Genomic DNA, 14,169 nt, shown 5'->3' on the forward strand with positions numbered 1-14,169 from the left:
AACTGTGCTGCAATAATTTAAACAGTTCCTTTAAGTTTAGGTTAAACCAGTCAGTCCCTCTCAGTGGGCTTCCCTCAAAATGGCATTTGGGAGGAGGGAAGGGAGGATGATGGGTAGCTGACATGAACTTAAGGCACTATAGGGGAATCTGGGTCCTGAAATCTGCAAGTTCTCTTTTGCATTTTTGCCAGATTTTCTTTAGCAAGACTAATTTTCGCTGCTCCTTGAGATGCAATGTGTCCTGGGTGTTCTCTTGCTGAAACTTGCTGGTGAAGATTGCTCGGACCTGTCTCTCAGCTGGGCCAAGGCCCTGAGATATGTCCTAGCTTCACCAACACTGTAAAACCTTCTAATCTCTGCCACGATCATCTTCCAATTCCTTAACCCTCAACATAGCAGGCTCCTTAGCAGGCTCTCTGGCTCTCAACACAACTACTGTCTATGACATCCTTTGTGGTTCTCCCTTTGGTTCTGAACAGCCTGTAAGGCCATGTGCTTCTAGGGCATGCACTCCAATCCATCTAACCCACCTTCCCCCCTCCAGAATGAAGCCCCTACTTTGTTTCTTCTCCTACAGTCCCTTGGATTAGAAGGAATGGATTTTTCCCCTTGCCACTTCTTGCTGATTGGGTGCTCTAAAACTCTCCAGTCAAGGCCGGGCGTGGTGGATCACGCCCTAATCCCAGCACTCTGGGAGGCCAAGGTGGGAGGATCACTTGAGGTCAGGAGTTCGTGACCAGCCTGGACGACATGGCGAAACCTGTCTCTACTAAAATACAAAAATTAACCGGGCATGGTGTGCATGCCTATAGTCCCAGCTACTCCAGAGGCTGAGGCAGAAGAATGGCTTGAACCCAGGAGGCAGAAGTTGCAGTGAGCTGAGATGGCACCACTGCACTCCAGCCTGGGTGACAGAGCAGGACTCTGTCTCAAAAAATAAAAAATAAAAATAAATAAAACTCTCCAGTCAAGTTTGATGGACCTTGATACGCTAAAGAGAAAAATAAAATAATTTAGAATACTGATTTCTTGACAAGGCCTGGCTTTATCTTACTACAAACCATCAAAATCCTGTTTTGCTGGTAAAAGTGATTGCCTTTGAAGAAGTGAACTGGGAAGCTGGAGGATGGAACAGGAGAGAGGCTCATGTTTCACTCTCTACCCTTTGGTATCTTTGTAAATTGGTACCATGTGCAGTGTTGACACTCAGCTGGTTTGTACCAGTACCATTTTCCTAGTCTTTTTCAGCCTTGTCCATCCTGATTGGTCAGTAGTCTGTCCTGAATGACCAGTGCCAATTTGGTTCCAGTTGCTAAATATTTTTATTGTTACTTTTGACTATGTACATACATAACTGTTCCATGAAAGGGCTATATATGCAAAGCAACTCTCAAATGCAGAAGAAGCCAAAAATCCAAAGAAGAGGCAAACAAATCCAGTTTGCTGGTAGCAGGTGATTTACTGGGGAACTTATGGATGGAAGTGTGGTCTTGGGCAGCAGCAAGACAGGTGGATCTTTGTACTGTTATCCTGCAGACCGTAAGGAAAGGGTATACATAATGTGTAGGAAAATTAAAGTTCACCCCTGAGGGAAAGACAAGAATACTATGTGCATTACAGCCTATAATTTGCTTAAGGGCAGGATTTATGATTAAGACCATGCTCTTTTTACACAAGGAATCATAAAGAAGAACTCTTAGGGGCATTCCTGGAACTGGGGTTAATCAGAAGTCAACCTAGCATGTTAACATCCATGATGGAGTTCTTTAACCTCCACAATAACCAATTGTGTAGGGAAAACTCTAATCATATTTTACCTTTACTCTCACAGCACCACAACCATCAACACAGAAGAAGACTTCTGTAAACAAATATGTGGGGGGTTTTCCCCTCGCACCAAGCAGCAGACAGCGGCTGGGTGTCCTCTAATTCAGTTCCTACCTACCCAGAGACAGTGTCAGATCCCACAGGTTGGGGGCCCAGTTCCCAAGACTGGCTTCCATACCACCAGACACCACTTACAAGTCCGGGCCTCCAGAACTTCTGACCAATCAGCTTCAAGTTGCGGTTCCCACAGCCCACTCTTTTGGTTTCATTAATTTGCTGGAGCAGTGCACAGAACTCAGAGAAACACGATTACTGCTGTATTATAAAGGATATTGCTCCAGCAAATTAATGAAACCCAAAGAGTGGGCTCTGGGAACCGCAACTTGAAGCTGAAGCAGCACACAGAACTCAGAGAAACACGATTACTGGTGTATTATAAAGGATATTGCAAAAGATACAGATGACGAGATGCATACGGTAAGGTATGGGGGAAGAGGTGCAGAGCTTCCATGCCTTCCCTGGATTGGCCTTTTCCTCTTACCAGTGGTTTAAGCATGAGCATGTATGTGACTCAATTATGACCAAAAGGCTGTGAAGGGAATTATTATGAGGGGCATCAGCAAGTACTTTTCTTTGATGATCAAAGACAAGGCCAGGCATGGTGGCTCATTCCTGTAATTCCAGCACTTTGGGAGGCTGAGGTACAAGGATAGCTTGAGGTCAGGAATTTGAGACCAGCCTGGACAACATAGTGGGACCCTGTCTCTACAAAAAAATTTTAGAGGCCAGGCATGGTGGCTCATACCTGTAATCCCAACACTTTGGGAGGCCAAGGCAGGCAGATCACCTGAGGTTGGGAGTTCGAGACCAGCCTTACCAACACGGAGAAACCCTGCCTCTACTAAAAATACAAAAGTAGCTGGGTGTGGTGGCAGGAGCCTGTAATCCCAGCTACTTAGCAGGCTGAGGCAGGAGAATCGCTTGAACCCCAGAGGCAGAGGTTGCGATGAGCCAAGATCATGCCATTGCACTCCAGCCTGGGCAACAAGAGCAAAACTCCATCTAAAAAAAAAAAAAAATTAGAAATTAGCATGGTGTGGTGGCTCACACATGTAATTCCAGCTATTCAGGAGACTGAGTTAGGAGGATTGGTTGAGCCTGGGAGGTCAAGGCTGCAGTGAGCCATGATCACTCCACTGCACTCCAGCCTGAGCAACAGACAACCTGTCTCAAAAAAAAAAAAATAGGTCGGGCGCGGTGGCTCACGCCTGTAATCCCAGCACTTTGGGAGGCCGAGGTGGGTGGATTACGAGGTCAGGAGATCGAGACCATCCTGGTTAACACGGTGAAACCCCGTCTCTACTAAAAATACAAAAAATTAGCCGGGCGCAGTGGCGGGCGCCTGTAGTCCCAGCTACTCGGGGGGCTGAGGCAGGAGAATGGCGTGAACCCGGGAGGCGGAGCTTGCAGTGAGCCGAGATTGCGCCACTGCACTCCGGGCTGGGCGAAAGAGTGAGACCCCGTCTCAAAAAAAAAAAAAAAAAAAAAAAAACCAAAAAAACCACAAATATCTAGGTGCAGTGGTGTGCACCTATAGTCCCAGCTATTCGAGAGGCTGAGGCAGGAGGATTGCTTGAGCCCAGGAGTCCTACCTAGGCAACATAGCAAGAGCTTGTCTCAAAAAAAAAAAAGACAAATCTACTCCCCCATCTAGATGTTTCTGTGTCTATATGTGCTACATGGAACTGCAAGCAGGATGAAACCGTGCAAAGAGCCAGCCATGAAAAGATAAGCCAATGTGCTGAAGGTGGTAAAGCTGAAAGATGGAAAGAATATATAGGTTCTTGATGTATTAATATTTGAGTTATTCAATTACTCTAGTCAACCCTGAAACTGCCCTGCCTCCTATCTGTTAATCAAGATTAGTTAAACACCTTCTAGTTTGAGCCATTCTCAGTGGGTTCTTTGGTTATTTGTAGCTGGAAGTATCTGACCTAGGCATTTGCCTTTCCGCATCTCTTTCTCTGTTCTGCTCTTGTCGTTCTGCTCTTGTTGTTCGAGCAGTTTCCCTTGCCAGCTGACTTCTGGCTATATTCAGCCAATACAAGGCACCAATGAGAGATCAGGAAGGAAGGAAGGACGAAACCAAGTTATTTCTCTCTCTCTTTTTTTTGAGAAGGAGTTTCACTCTTGTTGCCCAACCTGGAGTACAATGGTGCAGTCTCGGCTCACTGCAACCTCCACCCCCAGGTTCAAGCGATTCTCCTGCCTCAGCCTCCCAAGTAGCTGAGATTACAGGCGCCCGCCACCACACATGGCTAATTTTTTGTATTTTTAGTAGAAATGGGGTTTCACCATGTTGGTCAGGCTGGTCTCAAACTCCAGACCTCAGGTGATCCTCCCGCCTCGGCCTCCTAAAGTGCTGGGATTACAGGTGTGAGCCACCTCGCTCAGCTCGCTCTCTTTTTCTCTCTCTCTCTCTGCTTCTGGCAGTGGTTTCATTTCTTCTGTGGTTTTGGCTTCTGTGAGGCTGCACTTCCTTTGGTCCTGCTTCCTGCTGGACAGGCCCTTCCTTTTCTCAATGCCTTGTGTATTTGCTTCACTGTCACACTTGGCCTTTCTGCTCTTTTAATGTCTTTGTAATTAGTTTCCCATATTAATCATCCTCTACTGAACCACCCTTGCAAGCTCCGCTTTCCTGATTGGCCCCTGTCCCAGTTTCCTAGCTGAATCAACAGTTCAGAAGGAGAGGAGAGGCAAGTGAGAAAGAAATGCCACAAAATGGTTCTTCCTTCCCAAAGACAAGGAACTGGGTTACTTTTCATTGTAAGCTTAAATTCTCTCCTCACACCTCTGCAAAGTAGCTGAAATGGAAGTTCAAAAGTGAGATTAAATTAACTATAGAAAATGAAGGAGTTTATCCTTTTTGAATTCACCCCAGTTTGAGACAGTTACATTTCAACTTCTTCATAAATGTCATTATGAACATGAATTTTCATGACATTTAATTTCATATCATTCATATTTTATGTATTATTATACAGCTTCCATTTTTAACAATGTTCGTATGAGTAGCCCCAGTGACCCTGTTTATCCTGTGGAATCTGGCCTCTATGTTACAGTTGATTAGAATAGAGGTGAATATAATCCCAGCCTGTGATAGCCACACTCTCTCTCCCAAGACTGTGGAACTGAGATTCTGATATTCTAGTCAGTCTCTATTAAATCCCTTAATTTGGAAGGCATGTTAACACAGGAGCTGTGGGGCAGCCACCTTCTCCCTTGCCCAAACACACAAATCAGTCAGTAGAAAGAGAGCAAACCAACAATGAAACAGATATTCGGAATGCAGCTTAAGTCGCTTCACTGAATAAACTATGCTGTCCTAGGAGGCAGAGCCCTAGATTAGACCAGTAATGATGAATAGATTTCAACAAATCAACTCACATTTCAACTTTTCTTTGATGCTGTTCTTATTTTTTTGTTTTTTGTTTGTTTGTTTGTTTGGAGACAGAGTCTTGCTCTATCCCACAGGCGGGAATGCAGTGGCACGATCTCGGCTCACTGCAACCTCCGTCTCCTGGGTTCAAGAGATTCCCCTGCCTCAGCCTCCCAAGTAGCTGGGATTACAGGCATGCACCACCAAGCCTGGCTAATTTTTGTATTTTCGTAGACATGGGGATTCAGCAAGTCGGCTAGGCTGGTCTCGAACTCCTGACCTCAGGTGATCCACCTGCCTCGGCCTCCCAAAGTGCTGGGATTACAGGCGTGAGCCACCACGCCCAGTCAGTTGTTGTTTTTTAATCTTTGAGAGAAACATTTAAATTTGAAGCTAAAAGATCTTTCTCCATTTCTCTCTCGCTCTTCTCTCCTGCTCTTCTCTCCCTTTCTCCCTTTCTTTTTCTTACCTTTTCTCTCTCTCTCCTTCCTCTTTTTTCCCTTTTTGTTTTTCCCTTACTCCACATTTTTTTTTTCGAGACAGGGTCTCGCTCTGTTGCTGTAGTACAGTGGCTCCCAGGCTGTAGTACAGTGGCACAATCATAGCTCACTGCAGCTTCAAACTCCCAGTCTCAGTCAATCCTCCTGCCTCTGCCTCCTGAGTAGTGAGAACTATAGGCACACACCACCACATTCAGCTAATTTTTGTAGAGATGGGGTTTCGCCATGTTACCCAGGCTGGTTTCAAACTCCTGAGCTCAAGCAATCTGCCTACCTAAGCCTCCCAAAGTGCTGGGATTACAGGCATGAGCCACCGTACCTGACCTACTCCACATTTATTAACATCCTCTGGGCATTGTTCTGCCCCGGCTTCCTCGCCAGGACAGAGGCAACTATAACAAGATTAGTTCCAGTATTACACTGGAGGCAAAAGCCTGACACCAGTTTATAAAGCAAACAAAGCCTACATTTTAGGGAAACAGAAGAACCATCCAGTCCACATATAAGCCCTTCTTTGTATACATGAAGTTCAATAATTCCAGCCTTACCGCTCAATACATAGGCATTTATTATTTTCTCGAAAGGAGGTAATCCAAAGTCCCTTCTAGCAGCAATGTCACATGGAAAAAGGGGAAGAAACCACAGGACATGTACCATCTGTTGCTGGACAGAATTAATAAAGCAAAGCAGAGAACCACAGCATCTCATGGGCATCATTTGGTTGACTTTGCAACAGTGAGAGCTCTATTGCCAACAAATCTAGCTTCTCTGATATTGCCTTCTGGGATCATTTCTATTGTCAAGGGAGCATCTGAAAGGACATTAGAGGAGACTACCCTGTTTGGGGAGAGAGGATGGGTATATCTCACAATTCACTTTTTGTTAAAGGTATTGGGGTCCACAAATGCCCTGAGGACCTTAGGGTATCCAAGGAACTGGGACATTGGTTTCAATGAATCACAGTCCTGTTATACAAATAGTGTTTTTCCAGTGCTGTAATTCTAATAAAAACTTAGTCATCTGTCCATCAGTTTCATTTAGGGGAAATTCCTAAAAGCAAACACCAAAAATGTCAGGTCAGCAGGGCTGCTAAATTGAAGAGACAAGGCTGGCCTACACACATAGAGTTTCCGTTCCTTAGCGCAACTCTGGGGGCAACGTATATCCCAGTACACTCTGTTTGACAAACTTTATATCAGGACAGCGTGAAGAAGACTACCTGGGCTGGCAGAGAGGTCTTCTCTATTCCCTAAAATATTGCCTGGTGATCTGAATTCACAGCATCCTGAATCTATGCTCCCATGTTGCAGATCTCAAACTTGGCCCAAATAAACTCTCTACTTATATTTAAACAGATATATAATATAAATACAAATATAATATATATGATGTGTGTGCATGTATGTGTGTGTGTGTGTGTATATATATATACCAGTCCAATGTATTTTGTACAGGTAGTGACATCTTATTTGATTTGCCAGGAGAGAAGCCAGTGTGAGGTTTTGATTTCCTATTAGATTTCCTAGGAGGGAAGCCAGTGTAATGTACTGAATACCAGTCCAATGTATTTTGTACTGATAGTGACATCCTATTTGATTTGCCAGGAGGGAAGCCAGTGCGAGGTTCTCTAATGTAGCTCAGGGAGCCAAGATTCCCCAAACCCTCCATTCCATTCATTCCTTCCCACTCCAGTTGCCAGGATCTCAAACTTTCCCACTCAGCATTTCAAACTTACATACAGAAAAGGAAGTGAATCAAAAACCTTGACTTCTGTACCTCAGTCCATCAAATGATTACTTCCTTCATTCAGAACTCCACATTCTCAATTCCCAACTTCCTTTTTCCTACTCACATCCAGAAAAATCTCCATGGAAGAATGTAAATTTCTGGTTGTACCTTATTGAAAGTACTCAGGAAAAATCAACACAATCTGATTTATCAGTCTGGGTCTAATCATGAGAGAGAAACCACACAATAATTTGAACAGAGAAAGTTTAATATTAAAAATTTTAAATTATAATAGATTTTATAGGCTGAATTGTATCCTTTTCTCTCCCCAATTCCTATGTTTAAGTTCTAACCCCAGTACCTTAGAATGTGACTCTTTTTGGAGGTATGGCTTTTAAAAAGTAATTAAGTTGGCCGGGCGCGGTGGCTCAAGCTTGTAATCCCAGCACTTTGGGAGGCCGAGGCGGGCGAATCACGAGGTCAGGAGATCGAGACCACGGTGAAACCCCCTCTCTACTAAAAATACAAAAAATTAGCCGGGCGTCGTGGTGGGCGCCTGTAGTCCCAGCTACTTGGAGAGGCTGAGGCAGGAGAATGGCGTGAACCCAGGAGGCGGAGCTTGCAGTGAGCTGAGATTGCGCCACTGCACTCCAGCCTGGGCAACAGAGCGAGACTCCATCTCAAAAAAAAAAAAAAAAAAAAAAAAAAAGTAATTAAGTTAAAATGGGGGTGATACTATAACTGGTACCTTAATAAAGAGATGGTACAATCACTGCAAATGGTGGGGGAAACAAACAAACAATGTTCTGTGCTTTAAGCTTCATCCAAAGTCTGGAGAGAGACCAGTGGGTGAAAAAAATAGCAACAGAGAGTAAAGTTGTTGTCTCTATATTTAAATACTTTATTTTTGAAACCCCAAGAGCTTTGCCAGTAAGATGACATTTCTTCTTTCCTAAATTTCACTGACAATTATAATTTCCTAAACTGGGTGTCATAGAACTGTATATACACCATGGTATTTGCTTAAAATTTTTTGTTTGTTTTTTTCCTTTGTGTTTAAAAAACACAAAACATGAAATTTACCATTCTGACCTTTTTTTTTTTTTTTTCAGACGGAGTCTCACTCTGTCGCCTAGGATGACGTCCAGTGAGTGGCGAGATGTTGGCTCACTGCAACCTCTGCCTCCCGGGTGCAAGCGATTCTCCTGCCTCAGCCTCCTGAGTAGCTGGGATTACAGGCTTACAGGCTTGCACCACCATACCCGGTTAATGATTGTATTTTTAGTAGAGACGGGGTTTCACCATGTTGGTCAGGCTGGTCTCGAACTCCTGTCCTCGTGATCCTCCTGCCTCAGCCACCCAAAATGCTCGGATTACAGGCGTGAGCCACCGCGCCCGGCCCATTCTGACCCTTTTTTTTTTTTCCTTTTTGAGACGGAGTCTCGCACAGTCCCCCAGGCTGGAGTGCCGTGGCGCCATCTTGGCTCACTGCAAGCTCCGCCTCCCAGGTTCACGCCATTCTCCCGAGTAGCTGGGACTACAGGCGTCCGGCAGCACACCCAGCTAATTTTTTTGTGTTTTTAGTAGAGACGAGGTTTCATGACCTTTTTTAAGTGTATAAGACAGTAGTGTTATCTATAGTCACCTTGTTACGCAACAGATCTCTAAAACTTTTTATCTTGCAGAACTGAAACTCCATACCCATGAACAACAACTCCCTTTTTCTACTTTCAACTACCATTCTAAGAGTTTGATCACTTTATTAAGTTTTTTAAATTAGAAAGTCACTGTTTCTCTCTTTAAGGTAGCTTTAAAACCAGCATGCCTCAAGGCCAAAATTTCTGGAGGACACATCCTTGAAATACTGTCAAAGGACAGTATGATTTTGTTACAAGACTTTGACCTTCTTGCATACATTATTAAGAGTGTTTCAAAGGCACAAAGTGAAATACCCTTAGAGGTATATAAAAACATAGTGGATAGGCCGGGCGTGGTGGCTCACGCTTGTAATCCTATCATTTTGAGAGGCCGAGGTGGGCAGATCACTTGAGGTCAGGAGTTTGAGACCAGCCTGGCCAACATGGTGAAACCCTGTCTCTACTAAAAATACAAAAATTAGCTGGGCGTGGTGGCGCGTGCCTGTAATCCCAGCTACCGGGGAGTCAGAGGCAGGAGAATCGCTTGATCCCAGGAGGCAGAGGTTGTAGTGAGCCGAGATTGCACCACTGCACTCCAGCCTGGGCGACAGAGCGGGACTCCAACTCAAAACAAAACAAAAACAAAAACATAGTGGATATAAGAGCTAAACATTTTCTTCATTTTACCTGATTACCTAGGTTAATCCATTTTATTTGGTTACCTAGGTTGACTCTGTAGCAGATTACTACACTGCAACATCTAGAGCCAATTAAACTCAGCAACTATAATATATACAGTTGTCCTTCAGAATTAGCACTATAGCTTTAAAATGAACACAAAATAATACTGCTTCTCCTATAAGAGCTATATCACTGGACTAAGTCTTTACTTTAGAACTCTGTCCAGGAGAGAAGTTGTCTGGTAGTTTGGTTCACTTGATGGGCATATCTCTAAAGAGAAGGAATGCATCTGGCTTGAAGACATTATTCATTAAGAACGTCTTGTGTAAGCATATCAAACTACAATTTATTCACTAATTTATTTATCAGATGTTTATGGAGTGCCTACACAGATGCATGACACTGTGCTAAGTTCCAGAAACAATAATGCACAAATTTAGACATAGGGCTCCTTTCTTCATTATAATTTTGCTCCCCATGTAGGCTTTATTGCTAAGAAAATACACTGAAAAGCTAACATGAATATTCTCATCCATTTTTTAGCCATTCATTCATCCAGTCAATGAACATGTTGTTACGGACTGAATGTTTGTGTCTTCCAAAATTCATATGTTGAAGCTCTAACCCACCATTTAATAGTATTTGGAGATGGGGCATTTGGATGGTAATTAGGATTAGATGAGGTCAGGAGAGTGGAACCCTCAGAGGAGATTAATCCCCTTATAAGAGACTCCAGAGATCTTCTCTCACTCTTTCTCTCCCTCCCCACCATGTAAGGATGAAGTGAGAAGTCGGGTGTCCAAAAATCTGTTACTGAAGTCACCCAGTCTATGATATTTTTTTACTGTAGCCTGAACAGATTGACACATGAATTGAATTTCTAGTAAAGCCCTGTGATTACAAAGATAAATCCCAACCTTTGCCCTCAAGGAACTCCCCATCTCATGGATCTCAGATATATAAACAAAGAAATATAATGTGATAACCGTAGCAGTAGATGTATGGTCAAGGGATACTGGTGATATAAAGGATGGTGTGACTGACTCTACTTGGGTGGGTCAAGGAAGTCTTTTCAGAAAAATAATGAAATTTATTTCAGGCTGAGGAAAAAGTGTGCAAAATCAGAGGCATAAAACAACATGATGTGTTGGGGATAGAAGGACTAGGGCAATAAGAAAATATTTCCTAAAACCTTAGAAATAGTGAAAAGGATTGCTCTATGAGAATTAAAACTAACTAAAGCATATGAGAATTAAATTAAAACTAACTAAAGCGAGGTTTAAATATAGGAAGTTAAAGATACACATTTCTTCCCAAGCTGACTTGACTGTAAACTGAATGATGTATTTTTTTTCTTTTTTTTTTTTTTTTAGAGATTTAGTCTCACTCTGTTGCTCGGGCTGGAGTGCAATGGCATGATCATAGCTCATTGCAGCCTTGAACTCCTGGGCTTATACAGTCCTCATGCCTCAGCCTCCCAAGTAGCTGGGACTACTACAGGCACATGCCACCATGCCCAGCTATGAATGATGTATTCACCGATGTTTATTATTATTATTATTATTGTTATTATTATTTTTAAGCTATATCCTACAGGAAGGATATTCACCTAATGACAGTGACAATCAAAAAGTGCCACTATTTAACCGTTATTAGACTTTATTACATCCCACTCCTTTTTTTGTCATTATGAATGGTGTTGCAATAAATTTCGTCCTGCATATAGATTCTATTTTGGATTAGAGTGCCAGGAAATATTTCCAGATGTAGAATTACTGGGCCAAGAGGTAAGATATCACTACCAACTTGCTTTGAAATGTGTAAGTTATACCACTATCACCAGCACAATATGCCAGTTTCACTGTATCATCCTTTCATGGGGGATTATTAATTGAGAAATTTTGCTAATAGACTGAATCAAAAAATATTTATTGAAGACTGGGCCTGGTAGCTCACGCCTGTAATCTCAGCACTTTGGGAGGCTGAGGTGGGAGGGTCACTTGAGCCCAGGAGTTTGCAGCCAACTTAAGCAACATAGTGAGACCTGTCTCTACAAAAAATTTTAAAAATTAGCTAGATGTGATGGTGTGTGCCTATGGTCCCAGCTACTCAGGAGGCTGAGGTAGGAGAATCACTTGGACTTGGGAGGTCAAGGCTGCAGTGAGCCATGTCACACACCACTGCACTCCAGCCTGGGTGAGAGGGTGAAACCATGTCTCAAAAAAAAAAAAAAATTATTAGAGTTTACACTATGCCAGACATTATGCTGAGAGAAAAATGGTACATGATTAGAGTGGTCAAGTTAATGTCTTTGATTACTGATAATATTAGGATTTTTTTCTTCTTTCAAAAATGGGGTTTTATGGCCCGGCGAGGTGGCTCACGCCTGTAATCTTAGCAATTTGGGAGGCCGAGGTGGGCGGATCACTTGAGGTCAGGAGTTCGAGACCAGGCTGGCCAACAAGGTGAAACGTTGTCTCCGCTAAAATACAAAAATTAGCTGGGCATGGTGGTACATGCCTGTAATCCCAGCTACTCAGGAGGCTGAGGCAGGAGAATCGCTCGAACCCGGGAGGCAGAGGTTGCATTGAGCTGAGATCACGCCACTGCACTCTAGGCTGGGTGACAGAGCAAGACTCTGTCTTAAGTGCTGGGATTACATGTCTCAAAAAAAAAAAAAAAATGGGGGGAGGTGTTGCTATGTCGCCCAGGTTGGAGTGCAGTGGCTATTCACAGGCACTGTCATAGTGCACTATAGCCTCACTCCTGAAGTCCTGGGCTCAAGCAATCCTCCTACTTCATGCTGCATGTTTTATATGTGTGTTATCATCACACACTGCTGATGTATATGTGTATATATCATCAGTAGAGCTCATGATAGATTAGACAGCTGAAATATTTACTAAGTACCTGACATGTGCCATTGTTTTAGATTTTGGAGAATTTAGTGGTGAATACTTGCAATCAAAAATTTATATTCTAGGGAGAGGAAATAACCAATAAAAATGAAAATAAATGCATAAGATAACTTCTCATTCTAGTACAGTTATGGAGACATTACAATAAAACAATAGACAGATTTGGTGGAGTGACTTTGGCTGGAATTACAAGGTAATTCCTTTATGAGAAGATAACATTTGAGCTGAGAGTTGAATGATTTAAAAGGCAGTCATGTCAAACTCCTAGGGAAGAGCTTTTCAAACAGAAGGAATAGGAAGTGCCAAGATGCAGGACCCACTGTAAGTTTGGTCTGTTTAATAAACCTAACAGTGTGGCTGAAGTATAAGGATCAAGGGAGAGAGTGGAGCGAGATGAAATTGGAGAGGTGGGCAGGTACCAGGTTATGAAGGGCTTTGAAGGGCATGGCAAGGCCTTTAGAATTTATTCTCATAATAATGGAGGCCAGGCGTGTTGGCTCACCCCTGTAATCTCAACACTTTGAGAAGCCAAAGCAAGAGAATGGCTGGAGTCCAAGAGTTAGAGACCAACCTGGGCAACATAGTGAGACCTCCATTTCTACAAAAATTTTAAAAATTAGCCCAGCATGGTAGTGCATGTCTGTGATCCCAGCTATTAGGGAGGGTGAGGTAGGAGGATAGCTCGAGCCCAAAAGGTCGAGGTTGCAGTGAGCTGTAATTATACCACTGCACTCATCCTGGAAGACAGAGCGAGACCCTGTTTCAACAACAAAACAAAACCTTTTTCCACCATCTTTCCACATCACCACAATGGTGCACATAAATGTCCTGGCTGATGCCCTCAAGAGCACCAACAGTGCCAAAAAGAGAGGCAAACACCAGGTTCTTATTGGGCCATGCTCCAAAGTCATCATCTGGTTTCTAACTGTGATAATGAAGCATAGTTACATTGACGAGTCTGAAATCATTGATGATCAGAGCTGGGAAAATTGTGAACCCCACAGGCAGGCTAAACAAGTGTGGAGTGATTAGCCCCAGATTTGATGTGCAACTCAAAGATCTAGAAAAATGGCAGAATAATCTGCTCCCATCCCACCAGTTTGGTTTCATTGTACTGACAACCTCAGCTGGCATCATGGACCATGAAGAAGCAAGACGAAAACACACAGGAGGGAAAATCCTGGGATTCTTTTCTAGAGATGTAATATATATTTACAAATAAAATGACTCGTGGACACACACACACAAACAACAACAACAAAGAAAACAATGGAGGCCCTGGGGGCATTTTAAGCAGGTGGAACAATTTTTTTTTTTTTTTTTTTTTTTTTTTTTTTAGCAGTGCAGTGGGCATGGCACTGCAAGCCCCCCCCCCCCCCCCCCCCCCGAGTGGCACGCGCCCAACCCCAATTGATTTAAGATATGTTAAAGATCTCTCC

General features: G+C 43.2%; 1 pseudogene; it reads left to right on the forward strand.

Moving 5' to 3' along the window:
- The first annotated feature begins 13,540 nt into the window (after positions 1 to 13,540).
- LOC115834642 lies at positions 13,541 to 13,952 on the forward strand (annotated as a pseudogene).
- The last annotated feature ends 217 nt before the right edge of the window (positions 13,953 to 14,169 follow it).

Source organism: Nomascus leucogenys, chromosome 4 (genome assembly GCF_006542625.1).
Source record: "Nomascus leucogenys isolate Asia chromosome 4, Asia_NLE_v1, whole genome shotgun sequence".
Classification (NCBI taxonomy): Eukaryota; Metazoa; Chordata; class Mammalia; order Primates; family Hylobatidae; genus Nomascus; species Nomascus leucogenys.